This window comes from Osmerus eperlanus, chromosome 26 (genome assembly GCF_963692335.1).
Source record: "Osmerus eperlanus chromosome 26, fOsmEpe2.1, whole genome shotgun sequence".
Classification (NCBI taxonomy): domain Eukaryota; kingdom Metazoa; phylum Chordata; class Actinopteri; order Osmeriformes; family Osmeridae; genus Osmerus; species Osmerus eperlanus.
The window spans coordinates 6,911,643-6,928,350 of NC_085043.1; the positions used below are offsets into that span (position 1 = coordinate 6,911,643).

At 44.9% G+C, this 16,708-nt stretch overlaps 2 non-coding genes and 1 pseudogene across 2 annotated transcripts; all 3 read left to right on the forward strand.

The window, feature by feature from the left end:
* The first annotated feature begins 13,443 nt into the window (after window positions 1–13,443).
* Window positions 13,444–16,225, forward strand: LOC134012859 (heat shock cognate 70 kDa protein-like; annotated as a pseudogene).
* On the forward strand, window positions 14,168–14,261 carry LOC134013274 (small nucleolar RNA SNORD14). The gene has a single exon (XR_009928764.1). It is a non-coding gene; the product is annotated as a small nucleolar RNA SNORD14 (small nucleolar RNA).
* Window positions 15,294–15,387, forward strand: LOC134013275 (small nucleolar RNA SNORD14). Its single transcript, XR_009928765.1, has one exon. It is a non-coding gene; the product is annotated as a small nucleolar RNA SNORD14 (small nucleolar RNA).
* Window positions 16,226–16,708: the final 483 nt, after the last annotated feature.

Genomic DNA, 16,708 nt, shown 5'->3' on the forward strand with positions numbered 1-16,708 from the left:
GAGACTTGTTTGGCTTATAGTATCAAGATCTGGTCAAGTGTCTAGGATTTCTCAGATTATTTATTTGCATGAAGGTAGACCTAAGCCCCTGGTTCATGTAGGAGTCTCTCTCCATCAATACCTGGACTCATAGTGGGAGCTTGTCTGATATGCAAAATTGTATAACAACAATCGCAAGTAACCTGAGATATCAGCCCTGGGGGGTATTCCAGAAAGCAGGTTATGTGACATACCCGGGTAAGTTAACTCCCCAGCTGACACCCAGCGTTGTAGCAACATTGCCAGTAGGTTGCTGCAACATTGTGAATCAGCTGGTGGGTTAACTTACCTGGTTATGTTGCATAACCTGCTTTCTGGAATACCCCCCTGATCTTACGTACTCATGGATTTTAGCACAATTTATAAGATTCATCCTTGCAGGTGAGTCATTTCAAAGCACCTCTTTTCCCGATTTCTAAAGAAGCAATTAACTGACGTGCCAGTATCTGTCATGTGTCTGGCAGTAACAGATTAAACTCCTTTCGAAGCTGACCTTGATTATGGTCAAAGCATTTTTTTATAATAAAAATACAGTACCTTGGTATAACATCACGAACTGCCGTCTAATTACACCCCAACAGCTAATCATGCGAGTCAAGAGCAGTAATATTGCTTCTTCTTTTTTGTATTTGAGACTCATTAGGCCTCTTTATATCATCTTGTCAAAGACATGTCATGTACAAGAAATCGCTGCTCTTTCCATTCATTCTTGTTTAGTCTCCATATATTCTACTTAAGCAATCAACATGTTATTATTGCACTGTAGCATTGTTGTAGTAGAACCGTATACTGTAATGTTTTTTTTTTCACTTCACCTGTTATCAGAGATGCGGTTACTTTGCGATGCTGCTTATAAATACAGACTCTGACCGCCAACATACTGTTAGAACTATGCACCTTGATCCTTGATTTACCACTGTACTATAAAAATAGTGTGTGCACTATTCAAGGACGTTATGTTGCTTTGGATAAAAGCTTTGTCTGGCTAAATAAACATATGTTGGTGATAGATGGTTTCCTTCTGCCTAACTAGCTTACAGACACTCTAAATGGACAAAACTGCAGGACATCAAATCCAGTCCAGAACCAGTCTGGTCATGCCAACAGTGTGGTAGACTTTACCTACAGTAGGCCAAGAGTTACTGCCCACTGTGGTCCTTGTCAGCATGGTGAAACAGATCCAGCCTTTGTTAAAGAGCTGCAGGATAAGGACGCATGAGGGATGGAGGTTTTATAGATGGATTCTAATCCCCAGTCTAGCATGGAGACTGCATCAATAAGAATATTAACAGTCCGTGAAATGCCTTCGGTTGTAGCATGAATAGCCTGGACACCGGTCCATATGGTTTCAGCAGGGAGCTTCGGACCAGTAGAACTGAAAGTGGAAACCACATCCATGCTACATTGGGATTGGAGCGTGCTTCTCGAAGGGTCTGGCGTCGTGTGTCGCCATGTGTCCACACGTTAATCAATAACAACTAATCCATACCAACAATGTCCTTGACATGTTTCCCCACTGGTGTGCACGACAACACAATTACACGCGTGTTCAATAGTATGTTTCTCAGTGATGGCATGTTGGACTGTTCAGGGTTGAAGGGGTGTATCAAGGCTCAGCATCAATGTTGGGATGAGAGCTGACGGCGACAAATCTGACCCTTGAGGCTAAAGTCACTAGGCTCTCTGGCATTCAGAGATATTTCCCCCGATAAAGCACCACATTCTCCCTGCGGGCTCTCTGGGCTCTATGCTGGGCTTGCTATTGTAGTCTATCAGCCTGGAATTGAGTGCACTCCATGAAAGATCAGACAACAGATCAATAGTCAGCACCCTTAAGGATGAGTCTGCTAACTGAAACAGAGAGGACGCCGGGCCTCTGATATACCGGGTGGGGGGGTGAGGGCAGCTAGTCGTACCGGGCAGAACAGAACCCACACGCCTACCAGACGCCGTGGGGCATCTCCGCGTATGCCGAGAGAAGGCATCGTGGGGTGAAGCTCGGGGTGAAGAGGTTTCCGGGAATCCGACGATCGGATCGGAGGACGTCACTTTTTTCGGAGTCTTGTCAGATTCTGACGAAGAGTTATCACGAGGATGCACCGTTGTCTTGACGCAGATTAGATTCCAAAATAATGTCAGTATTGAACAGTATGTGAAAATCGGGATAACTGCATAGTTCAATATTGAAAAAAAACAAGGAAACAGCATTCCATTACATTTTACAGATGGCAGATGTTTTTGTCCAAAGAAACGTACATACAGCGCATGTAGCACTGTACAGCCAAAGATCAAGGATCATAAGGCCATGGTTCTAAAAGTGTTTCGGTGGTCAGAGTCAAGAACAGTCAGTACTTCACAGTGCACTGTGTAAAGTAACCACATCTCAGCTACCAAACACGGTGAACAATAATCTAATAATAACTGCAGTGCTGCAGGAGAACAATTGCTACGGAGCATATTGCGGCAACATTGGATTGATAAATAATGCTGGCACTGTGTATGAAAATATGCATCGTTTAATTGCATGGTTTGATCAAACTCTACACGAACTGCAGACAGACAAAATGAAGGCCTCCAGATTTTTGTCCTGCCTGGCGCAGCTGACAAGTCACACTTGGATGCTGGCATAGCAAATCTGATTAGCTGCCGTTCACATGTACTTTGTTTGATCCGATGGAAAGTTGGCACTTTCTCATTAAAAATCCCTTAAGACTACTTAGGTGGTCCTCCACAGTCACCCCCCACCCCCTCCGTCCCACTCCACACCCCTCCACTCCAACCCCCCCCCCCCACACACACACACACACACACCCCCCCGCTCCACTCTGCCCCCCTCCATCCCCCTCCCCAAACCCCCATAATACTGAATTATAGAACTTCTCGCTTGGAAATGAATTTACTTCGATGACCAGTCTGCAATAAAGGAAATGCAAGGTTCATGATCATCAGTATCATGAAGTCTCGGTCTGCGCTCCTGTTTGTGGGGGCCGTATCTTGGCCGTGAGGGAGCTCCCACTTTGGTTTCTTAAATGGTCCAACTACAAAACATTTATGTTTTATTCATTCAGTAGATGCTTTTCTCCAAATCCACGTCAAAAACAGTGCATTCTGAAAGTAGAGAGGAAGATCGAGGATCAGAAGGGCATAGCTCTGACAAGATTCTGGTGGTCAGAGTCAAGGAACACTCTGTGCTTATCAGCCACATTGCTTAGCAACCGCGTCTCAACCTGACGCAAGCGGAATTCTACAACGCAACAAGAACATCTCAATTACTTATACACAGTGTGACATCTCAATTGCAGTCGTGCATTAGTATGGTGTAGAATACATCCTCATCAAGTGCAACATCCATCACCGCTTTATGTATTGCATCAAAAGTTCATGTTGAAGGGAGGTGGATATATTTGGATGTACTTTAGTAGGCCGCGCAGTAAAGTCGTAATTAGTAGTGTGTTGTTACCGGTTGTATGTTTGATTTACCAGGTAGTTTTTTTGATGATTTTGTAAATAGCCGCAAACTTCAGTTGGGCACAGAGGAGAACTCTTTGGAACATTCTTTATTGTAAATATTTCCAGAAAATAGATATGATGCTATACTTCGGTAGTTGATGAAATTGAACTTAACACAAGTGAATGAAATGATGAAAGCGAATGCAATTCGTTAACTGTGATTCAAAAAGAGAAATTTCAGACATGAAAGCTAAATAGAAGAGCTCTATAGAAATTCCCATAGGATGCAATCTGTTCACTTACAAGTAATGAGTTTAATTAGTCTTCACATCTTTATAATATTAATTATTGTTATAGTTTCTAAAAAGGTAATTATAGCTATCTAGGCCACACAGTGATGTTCGAAATCCTTGATGAGTTTTAAGCTTTATGATGTTTAATCAATTAAAGTTGATATCCAGACATTTCTCTGTGTATAACAGGATTCTCTGCCTTACACATTACTCATCTAACAATGCCATGTAAACTAGGAAGATATATTTGCTTAGAAAATAGCACATTTAACAGAAGTTGTATGATTAATGTGTTTCGTTTAAATTCACAGAGTAAATTCCGTGAAACAAATTACGTCACAAAAGTCTTACAGGGAACCTTTACTGCTCACGCCTTAATCCACGATAACATAAGTACCAACTCTTACCAACTAAAAGAGAAGACAGCACACCTTACAAAGCCACAAAAGGAAAAGTATAAACCACAAACCCACAAGGTGTTTTGTCCATCCTCCTGTAAAAAAGTGCAGTCTCGCTGATTGTGGATACATTAAGACGATTTTAGGTTCCAGCGCAAGAGCATCTTTATTATTATTATTCGGGTGATCTCCACTGAAGTGTGGACTCCCAGGGAATCTAATTATTTTTCTACTTAGCTTTAGTATCAGTTTGCTAGCAGTAAGCTTTACGATAGCACCACTACACATCTAATAGGAGACCGTCTGGTCCTTCAGTTTTCACTCTCCTCCCTCGCTCACGGGGGAAAGCAATTAAACCGGCGGTTGAAGTGAGGTTATCACAGAGATTGTGACTAGGCCGCAGCAAACAATGTCCCACCACAGGGCTATGTGAACACATGCTCTGTAGGGCTGTTTGCCGCCTGTTGGGGGGGATCTATTAGCGGAACGAGAGACAGCCCGTCCCCCCTCCGTCCCCCCTCTCTCCGCCACTCCTGCCACGCCCCCCACCTCTCACTTGCAAACAAACACTGGAGATTAACCTCTCCAACGCGCTGTCCTGATTGGCTGGCGGCCGTCGGTGCAGCACCTGTCTTCACCGGCAGGCGGCCGGACTCCAGTCGTGTGTGTGTGTGTGTTGTGTGCAGAGACGCTTCGAAAGCCGGTCTCTGGCCGGGTTGTGACCTGCAGAGGAACCTGGGAGAGCGATGCTCCTGCTTCTCTGTGGAACATTCATCAGGAGGAATAGGGCATTGTTTTAGGAGAAACGTTTCAATCGGCAAGGACATGAGTGTGCGCAATTCATTTGTTCATGTAACAAATCCACTGCAGGTTGTGTCGTGGATATCGTGTCTGAAAGCGAGCAGGGGCTACTTCCCTTGTGTTGTCAAAGTCACCTGCTGGATCTTTTGTCAGTAGACCGATGGCTGTTTGGCCCTCACGTATCAAACTGACATAAAGCATTATTGTTTTTCTGCTCAAACACAACGTCGAAATACTTGGATTGTCACCCCCCCCCCTCCCCTATGTCCTCTCTTCCCTCTCCCAGCCCCTTGCTCTCTCTGTCACCACCCACCAACTCGATGGAAAATGTGTTTTCCCTCACGACGCCACAGTCAGGTGCAGGATCCTTCCGTCAGAAGCATCAGCTTCTACCACGGGCGGTGCACGCTGTTGTGAGCTCGGCCTGCGGGCCTCTTCCCCCAGTCCCCCGTCCCCAGTCCCCCTCTCCAGAGGGAGGGAGGTGGAGGGGGGGGGGGGAGGAGTGAAAACACCACCAGGGGAGAAGAAACCGCTCCCAGCCACATCCCTTTGTATTCCTCCCCCAGCAGCAGTCGTTCACCTGGACCAGAACCAGGAGCCAGGGCTTTTTCTCTCTGTCCTGCTCACCTGGGTTTATGGAAATGCAGTCACAGGCAGGAATACAGTAAGATGAAGTGCATGTATATGCATATGATGGCAATTCATGCCATTTAAGCAATGGGGTAGCACTTTACCTTAAAATGAAATATGTAACTACATATCGAGGCTTTAATGTAGTACCACAATTAAAAAGCCCATTGAGGGGGGCAGTCTCTCCATAGTAAAGTGTCTGACGATGAATGTTTTTTACGACGAAGCTGTCCATTTTGTTTGGTAGTTCTTTTCACATGCAGTTAGTTATGACTTTGACCATCTTTGCCAAAGACCACACTCCCAAAACAGATGCATTGTGCAGCCCTGCACTGTATCTCTGCTCAAAATCAACTGTCTCCAACTATCTTATCTATTTAAGGGCTGTGTGTGTGTGTGTGTGTGTGTGCGCACGTGTGTGTATCACCCACTGACAAAGAATATGACAGAATATGGTAGGGAATGATTTATGAGGGTCAAAACACATACCACGGTACAATACATGCATTCTACCCAGAGAGGAAAGAGGCCAGTGCAGGCCGTGAGCCCTAATATATCTTTCTATAACATTTTGACATTTCACTTAAGACACAGTTATCCTCGCCTGTGCATATTGGTGTCATAGCTGCAGTTGGATGCTTACCCTGTCAGCGCGGATGATTTGATCACATGGTTGTATTGCCCAGGAGTCAGGACACCTCATTCATGGGGCTGCATCTCCCTACTGTACGAACCCTTCCTTTTGTTTACCACGCAGAGTAGACCTGGGCGAGGCGTATGTGTGCAAAGGGCTACTGTTTCATTGGCTTAGTCAAACCAACCGAAACACTCACATCAAAACGTTTGAAGACGAAGTGGATCTTTTTTTTTTTACGTTGCATCGAGGTGAGTCCCGAGACATTCACACCAAAACGTTTGAACACGAAGTGGATCTTTGTTCGCGTTTCATCGAGGTGAGTCTAGCTGTGCAACTGCATCGCCACATGATTGAGGGGCGCGGTTCATACTTTCTGGAGCATGTGGTTCTTCTTGCAAGGCGTGCTGTGTTTGTTCCATGGGCCACGCGAAAGGCTGGCAAACTACACGTCCAGAGAAATGAGAGCTGACTCAGCTTAATGTCGCTGTGCAGAGGGGATCTAAAACCATTTAACGGATCTCGAAGGATGCCTTGGCAGACTGGAATGCTTTTGATTGGCCTGCTTGTTTGCCAAGCTTCCATTTGAATGGAGAGTCTTTAGAGCAGACTTAATTAGAGCCAAATTGAAAAGTTACGCGACATGCCCAGATTCTAAAGTGTCACCCATAGTACTGAGCAAGCTTGACTGGAGGGTGCTACTACTGTACATCAAACATTAAGGACGTTTTAAAGACTTGATGGGTTTCGGTAACCGGCAGAAATATTTGGACATCCTGTGAAGAACCAACAGCGACAGGCGTCCAAGCCGCGACAGACGCTCCGGTTCTTCATCGACCCCTCCCCAGGACGAGGTCAAGAGCTTTGCAAGCACGGCGGGTCATTTCGAAAGTAAGATCTCCATTCTAGGGGTCAGTACTTTGCTGCAAAGACGGCTCCAGCCGAGCAGGCCGCCCGAGCACACAACCCCCATCCTTCCTGCTGAGTTACAGAAAAGAGGTTTGAAAGTATCCATCACCATTCGTCCTCCGATGACTAAAGAGTTGCTTTTGGTGTTCAAGGACGCGTTTTCAAAGAGGGAGACGCGAAACAAAGACGAACGCATCGAAGCCGTTTCCATTTATCTCCACTACCAGCTGGCGTCCGCTCGCACAAGCCTTCTGACAGCTGAGGTGTCAATGCCACCATCCCACCAAACCTTTCTATTAGCAGTGGAAATCATTGTTTTGCATAGCACAGCGTCCTGTCCCATTCACTCTTCACCTCTGCCCTGGTGTCGGAAGGAAGGCAGGGAAGTCGCTGAGCGGCTGCAACTTGAACAGGATAACGCTGCGCGATGAGGCGGAAAATGAGGCTAGTGATTATTTCACTCCCAGGAAAAGGTGCGCTCTACAGAAGTCTGGACGTGGGAAGAAACACGACCTGGAAAAAGAGCAAAGTCTAGAAAACAAGATGCATGACTGCAGTGTCACCTTAGCAAGAGCTGCTCCTTTTACAGCACAAGACAACCCACGCACCCACATAGAGACACGGAGGCACTCACACGCCACCGACACGCACACAGACACGAACACACACACACCCACACACAGACACAAACACACCCCTAGGCAGGCACGAACACACACCCACATTCAGACAAGAGCACACGTACACCAACAGACAGACACAAAGACACACACACAGACACAAACACACACCCAGGCAGACACAAACACACACCCACCCACATTCAGACAAGAGCACACACACACACACCAAAAGAAAGACACAAACCCACACACCCACACACAGACACAAACACAGCCCCACACACACACAGAGTCACATGCACATACATATTGCAGATGTGTATTGCCTAGCCAGGGCTCTTCTTCCAAGTTCCTGGAGAACTGCAGGTCTCTAACTGTAATAAAAGATGCAGGTGACACCGTTCTACTGGCCAGGCTGTCTCACCGGTGACATTCACCACAATTATATTATTGGTCTGTTTGTCTGTTACAGTAATAGTAAAATTTATATTGAAATAAACCACACAAATCAGCATGAAGATGAATTGATGAAAAAGGCCATTTTATCGACCATGTGTATCACGTCATATAAGGATGAACAAATATATAGAGGCTCAAAATGAAATGCATTAACTTCAATAATGGCAAGTCAGTTCAAAACAAATCAGTTAATAAATTGAATTTCTCTCTTTAATTCACTTATGGTGTTTATCTCAGCAGGCATATAAAAGATACTGCATGGGATATTGCTCACCATTTATGTTTCTTATTAAAATTTGGGATGCAATCTCACGTTAAAATTAAATCTATGAAATATAATGACTTGATTTAGATGGATTTGGGTTCAGATGTCAAGACGTCATCAATCAATTTAATATGATCTGAGGAGTCAGAAATTGCAGAGAGATAACATTTGATTTTCAATTTGTATTTTGATTAAAAACTGATAAACATTTATTGGGACATGGCACCATTTTCAGTGAAATTCCAAAATGCCAATCATGCCAGAGAATAACTGATAATGAATGATTCAATTTTGGCTTGAAAACTTGAAAACTTTCTCCAGAACAATGTGATAGTCAACCATTGTCCCCTTACTGTAGAGTTTATTTCAAATGTAAGTGGCTAGTTCCTATTCAGCCTTATGTTACATTAATAAACACCAGGCTTGTCCTGGTATGTTTGGTGTTCTAGGTTGTGGACGAGGGTGGGAGATGGTGGGACCTGTGAGGTCATTAATCATCTCTAACACTTGGATGGCGATAAGAAGGGGACAGAGAGTCTTGCTGTGGTGACGGAACGGAAATAATAGAACACAGAACCCTGCCTCCGGAAGAACCACCAGGGAGATCATCTCATGCAGTCTTGGACAGTCAAATTCATCAAGTAAAATGTACAAATTAATTTATTGGACCACATCATTCGTTTCATAAGCATGTCATATCATATAATGGTTCCGGGTGGTAGCTGATGGTTGAAAGATGTCGATTCTGGAATGTTCCCGTTATAAATTCTGGAATGTTCAGGTACACATTCTGGAATGTTCCTGTTATACATTCTGGAATGTTTATGCTCCTTCCAGGAAAACCTTGTATAGACATGTATGAACATACAGAATATTAAAATGATCTATTTACAAACTCCATTCAAGGACCCAAAAATAATATGCCACGTCGACAAAAACGTTCGTCCTGTATCAATGTGTCCCTCATAGAATCCCCCCCCAAAACACAGGTCAATATTTTGTAGTGTTGGAAATGTTATTCTCTGTTTCTGATGGCGTTCAACTGTGAGCTGTTCTGCACTGGCTTTGTGCTTGTGTACTACAGCAAAATTATTTCCCGAGTGTTAAAGCAGCATGAAATTGCATGTGTTTGCCAACGATTCCTGAGACACCTATTTCTCCAGTGAGCGCCCAAGTCACTGTCCAAATCATTCCACAGAAGAGCAGGGTAGGGAATGATTTCAATTAGATCAAATCGCAGAGACTCGTGACACACGAGATGTTCACTTCAACTCTACAAGGAGAGATCACCTCTCCCACACCGTCTGGGAGCGAACGTTAATAGCGACGGAGCATCGAGGCAGCTATATTACAGAACTATTATACGGATCCTGACAATCCCTAAGGAACAACATTCGTTCTGTGGCACAGTAATTCCTATTAACGGCCCAGACATGTTACCATGACGATGGATTACCCAATACACACTTATAGAAGGGGTTCATAAGTGCCAAAGGAAACAACATGAAACTTTTCACCCGAAAGGCATTGACACCATGCCACTAACTGCTACAGTACCGAATCATAACACTGAACTGATTTTGATGTATTACCATCTAATTTCATTCGTGTGTATGCAAACACATTTAACATTTGATTTATTTAATGAACATACAGTATAGAATTTCACTAATAGTGTCTGTGTATGAGAGTGCTGAACCATGCATTTCATAATGATTGAAATAAATTCACATTAAGCTGTATGGTGTTAATGGAGAGAATGACCCATTCTGAGGATAATTGTGATCCGCCAGAAATCTCTCTGAAGCCTCCAAGCCTTCCTCAGTCTTCTGGGCCAGTCCTTATCTGTCTGTCTCCGTTGTCCATGAAGCATTTGAACATATTGAGTCCAATTAGGGTTTAATTTCCACTGAAAGCTTTGCTGATAAACCTAATATGGCGCAACTCCACCGTTTTAGATCTTATCAAATTCATGAATGTAAAACACATTTTTATACTGAAAAGGGGTGTTAAGAACACATTTTACATTCATTTGCAAGTCACTTTAAAGTGAAGCAATATTTAATATACGCCAGCCCTTGGCGAAACCATCAAAGCATATTGAATTGACCCTCAGGATCCAGACACGGGTCATTTTGCCCACGGTCTGCTAATGACACCTTTGTTCTCCTTACTCTCCACCTGGACTGTCGACACACACACACACACACACACATACTCGCTTAGATCCCAGCCTTGTGAGGTAGGCCTACTTCTGTATGTATGAGAGTCACCGACGAGGAGAGCCACGGTGTGCATCCAGATTTACATAATCCCACACTACGTATTCTATAAAGCCCGCGCCGCCTGCTCTCAGCGAAAGTTCTCGCTGAAACGAGAGCGTCCACCACCGTGGAGGCCGCCACCGGAGGTGATGGTGGCGCGGGCTCGCTCGGCCGCCTCATTAAAGAGCTATAAAGCAGTTTGACACATACAGGCTGCCAATCCATCACAGCCAGGCCTCTCGCGCTCCGCGGCAGCCTCCGGGGGAGGCAGGCTGCAGCGGCCTGAAAGGAGTCCACGCCGAAGTGAACTGTCGTCTGGTGAGCCGAGCTGCCAAGACCCCTGAGGCGCAGCGCCAGCACCCAGATCCAGAGGAAGGCAAACACGTCCCTCAAACTCACGAGCAAGGCAATTAGCAGCAGCCCCTACGGATCTCGCGTTCCTATCCCAATGATTATTTCTCTCATTCACTTCCTCCCTCCCTCTCTTTCTTTCTATTTGTATCCCTCTCTCTCTCTCTCTCTCTCTCCATCTCCCTCCCATACCGCTTTTTCTTAATTCTCTCAGCGAAGTTTACCAGTCCAAGATTCATAATTCAGCCATCAACACGATTTATATCCACACTTTGCAGTCTGTTTCTACATGGTATTCTGCCTGATACCGTTCAATGGCTTCATTCCTCATTATCCTAATTATGTCTTCTCCTAAAATAAAATGACACCAAATTTCATCTACACGGCCAATTAACAAAATAGCAACCTGATGTCCAGAGGGAAAGCCTCTGACAGAATTTATAATTAGATTGTCACAAACCTAATCATCGATAGCGAAGCATGAGTAACACAGGGGGAAAACAGACTTAGTAGAAGCATAGCTGAACGTCATGCTCATTCACACCTTACACTCACAAAGGTGCAGTGTAAGCTGCATAGAAAAGGTGGGGCCATGTTGAGCTACTAAGCTTGAGAAGTAACTTTTTTTTTTTACACCAAGAACTGCTGTGAGGACTTCTGGTCTTCACTTCACGAAATAAAGACTGTCATTCCAGAGATAACAGAGAATAGGAATGCTTTCTCAGTCGACCCGGCGGTTCAGTGTACCAGAAGCCCACAGCAAAATCCACCAGCCCAATCCATTATGCCAAGCCTACACTATGTTAATTTTACCTCCTTCATCCAAGAGCACAGAATTCAATCAGAACCACAGTGTTTGCTGTCAAGAGCACGGCTATTCTCGTGCTGCTATCGCAGACTCGAGAGAGAGAGGAATGGAGAGAGAAGGAGAGCAGACAGAGGAGGAGAGAGAGGGAGAGAAAGAGAGGGAGGGGGAGAGTGAGAGAGGTAGAGCTAGAGCCAAAGAGAGCAGAGAGGAAAGAGGCAGATAAAGAGAGAGAGCGAGAGAGAGAGAGAGAGAGAGAGAGAGAGAGAGAGAGAGAGAGAGAGAGGAGTGGGAGAGACAGAGAGAGAGAGAGAGAGAGAGAGAGAGAGAGAGGAAGGGGGCGAGCGAGCGAGAGAGGGCGGTTAAATTAATAATGAAATGCCAGCAGGACCAGCAGGAGGAGAAGTTGTGAATACGGCTTCAAAGAGCTCCCCCTTCCCGAGTGAGCTCTGGATGGCAGCCCACTCGGAAAAAAAACCACAGAGCACCCTGCTTCCACAGGGCCTGCCCATGCTGCGATATTAATAAATGTCCTTCATTATTTTCCCCAGTGGGATCTTGTTAACCTCTGCTCCCCACTTAATCAATCTTTGAGCAAAACAAATGTTGCCGCCATCCAGCATCGTGTCACGACGGAGCTCATGCGCACAGAGAGAATCAAAAACGGATGCTTCACACGGATAAAGACATTGGCGCAATGTTACTGGTTGTCATAAGGGATGTAGTGGTGTGCATATTTCAGAAGAAAGGCATCTGTTGAATCAATAGACTTAGAACCAGTCTAGCACTGTCTTATGGTATGAGGGTCAATACAGACCCGTATTCATCTGGCCGAAACTCCCATACAGACAAGCTTTAGGGAAACACTTTCAAAGAAAACTCTGTTTATCACCATGAAAGCCATGCATAAATTGTTAAGCAGATTGTCCAGTGTTGCTGCTAACAAGATTTTTTTTTTTTACTTATGGGCGTATGTCTCCCATCAAGAGAAAAAACCCCGCAAAAAACATCAATCTCACCGCCGGTCTTACTTGAGGATTCTAAAGCTTCTTTTTTGGGGCATTCAGCCACATATGGAATAAATAGCGTGTATAGCCCTTAGGAGGTGTGAAATATGATGAGTGATGGGAAGGGTCATAAATCACAATCATATTACTAAGACTTTTGTCCTCACCTAATCCTCTTCACGTGTTGGAATTAAATACCTGCTTGCCATGGGGGCGACTGTTTGAGAAAAGGATGACATGAAAATACAATTTTATCTCTCATAATGAATATTTTTTGGCTGTTATTGTTCTGGGAACCCCTTTCATTCTCATATATGTGACAACGGTTTTTTTCAATTGGGGAGTGGTAACACCATTCATCTTCTTTGAGGTCTTACCCACATGCCATTCTGAAGCAGCATATGAGTAAATCCTAGTTCAGTCATGGCACTCGGGCAGCGCGCTTCATTACACTCATTAGCTACACCTGTAGTTAGCCTGCTTCAAGCCCATTGGTCCAAGTCCGATAAGGCGACATTATAAGGCCGCACGGATACGCCTACGCTCATTCCCGGTTGTTGTATTATTGTGCTGCTGCCTCCCGCCAGCATCTCCATCTCCCCGTGTTATCTGTATGTTACTATCCATCAGGTAGGATTATTTCTCTATTTGCTCCCTGCCTCATATTCTATGTGTGTTGCTCACTAATGCTAGAGGCAGGGAGTGATTCACCTACATACATCCACTCTGCCAAAGTCAAACTTATTTCCATGTCTAAGGTTATCAATTGATGCTGAAATCTTCTAATACATGTGTCTTGACTGAACTGCAGTTGTCAACATGAGCAAAGGATATCTCATCAATGATGACACCTGCCCCGAGGTACAGGTTGAGTACAAGGGCGAGACCAAGAGCTTCTATCCAGAGGATATATTCCATGGTTCTGGTCAAGATGAGATTGCAGAAGCCTACCTGGGCAAGATAAGATTTTATAAATTGACTAAGCAATATTTTAAACGGCATGTTTTGACATTCAAATTGACCTTGGGTCTATTCTTATTTCTTCCTCAGACTGTTAAACAATGCTGTAGTTACTGTGCCAGCCTACTTCAACGACCCTCAGCGCCAAGCAACCAAAGATGCTGGAACCATCTCTGGCCTGAATGTTCTGCGCATCATCAATGAGCCTACCGCTGCGGCCATGGCCTACGGCTTAGACAAGAAAGTGAGCTGCTTCAGAGACCCATTTATTTTCTTTTTTCGCTGTGATGAAGTTTATTCCTGCCATTCGTAGTTTCCACCAGAGGTTGAAAGACCAAAGATGGCCCAACACCTTCCTTGGATGTCTGAGCGAAGAGTCGCTAGACCCTGCTGCCTGCATTGTTAATTAGATTTAAATTAACCGAGTCCCCTCTTATGCAACAGGTTGGAGCTGAAAGGAAGGTCTTCGACCTTGGCGGTGGTACTTTTGATGTGTCTATCCTGACCATTGAGGATGGCATCTTTTGAACTCAAGTCCACTGCTGGAGACGCCCGTCTGGGTGGGGAAGATTTCGATAACCGCATGCATTGTCAACCACTTCACCGCAGAGTTCAAGCGCAAGTACAAAAAGGACATCGGTGACAACAAGAGAGCTGTCCGCCGTCTGTGCCCCGCCTGTGAGGGCAAAGCACACCCTGTCTTCCAGCACTCAGGCCAGCGTCGAGGTCGACTTCTACACCTCCAGCACAAGGGCCCGCTTTGAGGAACTCAATGCTGACCTCCTCCTTGAAAACCCGGGACCCAGTCGAAGTCACTCCCTGATGCCAAGATGGCAAAGGGGCAGGTCCATGACATTGTACTCGTTGGTGGCTCTACTCGTATCCCCAAGATTCAGAAGCTGCTGCAAGACTTCTTCAAGGGCAAAGAGCTCAACAAGAGCATCAACGCTTATGAGGCTGTGGCTTATGGAGCAGGTGAGGCAGAGTCTCTTAACCTCAGCTCCTCTCAGGTCGCCGTGATGAAGTTTACTCCTGCCATTCGTAGTTTCTGCCAGAGGTGTCAAAACCAAAGATGGCCCAACTCCTTCCTTGGATGTCTGAGCGACAATAACCCAAGTTGTAATGTTGTTCCTGTAGGTGGTGAGGATTTTGACTACATTTGAATTGTTTTCAGCTGTCCAGGCTGCCATCCTGTCTGGTAAAAAGTCTGAGAATGTCCAGGACTTCTTCTGGCGAAACCCCCCTGTCCCTCGTTATCGAGACCACTGGAGGGGTCATGACCGTCCTGATCAAGCGTAATACCACCATTCCAACAGACCCATACCTTCACCACCTACTCTGCAAACCAGCCTGGTGTGCTTGTTCAGGTAAAAGGACTGGATGGAATGTATTTGAAATCCTTCCTTCGCTGTGATGAAGTTTATTCCTGCCATTCGTAGTTTCCACCAGAGGTGTCAAAACCAAAGATGGCCCAACTCCTTCCTTGGATGTCTGAGCGAGATGTAGTTGATTGTTGCTTTTTAGAAGGGCCATGCATACTTTGCTCATACCAACAGGTTTACGAGGGTGAGAGCCATGACCAAGGACGACAACCTGCTGGGCAAGTTTCAGCTGACTGGCATCCTCCCAGCTCCTCGTGGTGTTCCTCACATCGAGGTCACCTTCGACATTGATGCCAACGACATCATAAACGTGTCTGCTGTTGACAAGAGCACTGGCAAAGAGAACAAATACCACTATTACCAACGACAAGGGTAGGTGTCCTGAACTTTAGTGTGATCTGTAGGAGGGGGGTATCACCCACTAAACTCTCCTACCAAAGTTTCTTCAATCTAGTTTTCCAGGACATTTTTCCTCATCTTCCTTGAGGGTTTAGTTGTAGTCCATGGGCATATGTGAAGCCCTCTTGACATGCTTGTAAAAAGACTATACATTTGTTTTGCTGTGCGTTAATGGATTCCTAATTTTCCAGGTCACCTCTCTCCAAGGAGGACACTGAGCGTATGGTCCAGGAGGCCAACAAGTACAAGGCAGAAGATGACGTCTCATCCAAGAACTCTGGAGGTCCCATGCATTCAACATGAAGTCCACTGTGGAGGATGAAAAGCTGACCGGAAAGATCAGTGAGGACAAGACCGAGATTCTGGAGAAGTGCAACGAGGTCATCAGCTGAGGAGGTCGACCTAAAGCCATTCCATCGTTTCCGCAACTACCTCTACCCCTAAAACATTAGTGTTTACCCTCTCGTTGCCTGTGCAGCAGAGTGCAATTTAATACAGGAGTTTAAGGGATCATATTTGTATTGCAACATTGTTAGCAAAAAGACATGTCAATTTCACATCTATGGAATATTTTTAATTGGCTTTCAACTGCCTTTATCACAATGCCTTGATAAAATATTCTGTGACCTTCCACCTCAAGTTGGCTTGGTTGATGTTTATTGATAACATTATCTGAAACTGTACACTAAATGCTGAGTCTTGTGAACAGGAATTGTTCCTATTAACATAAGTCAAGTTCATCCTTGTATCAGTGGAAATTGATTGTGCTTCAATCACTAGTTTTCTGGTAATTCCAACTCCAATTTCCAGTCTTGATTTGGGTTCAATAGAATTAAAGAAACACCTTGCTTTTCTGGAAACCGCTTAATTATTTCAATGAACTGGGAGGTGCACTAGTATAATTTAACATTTGAAACCCATTTTACAAAGCTTGGTGACTGACAATTTGGACATCAGTGGCAATATCAGTTGGATCACATGAGGTGATCAATATAAATAAGGTGTTCCAGCTTTACTGTGGATGCAGACATACTTCTCA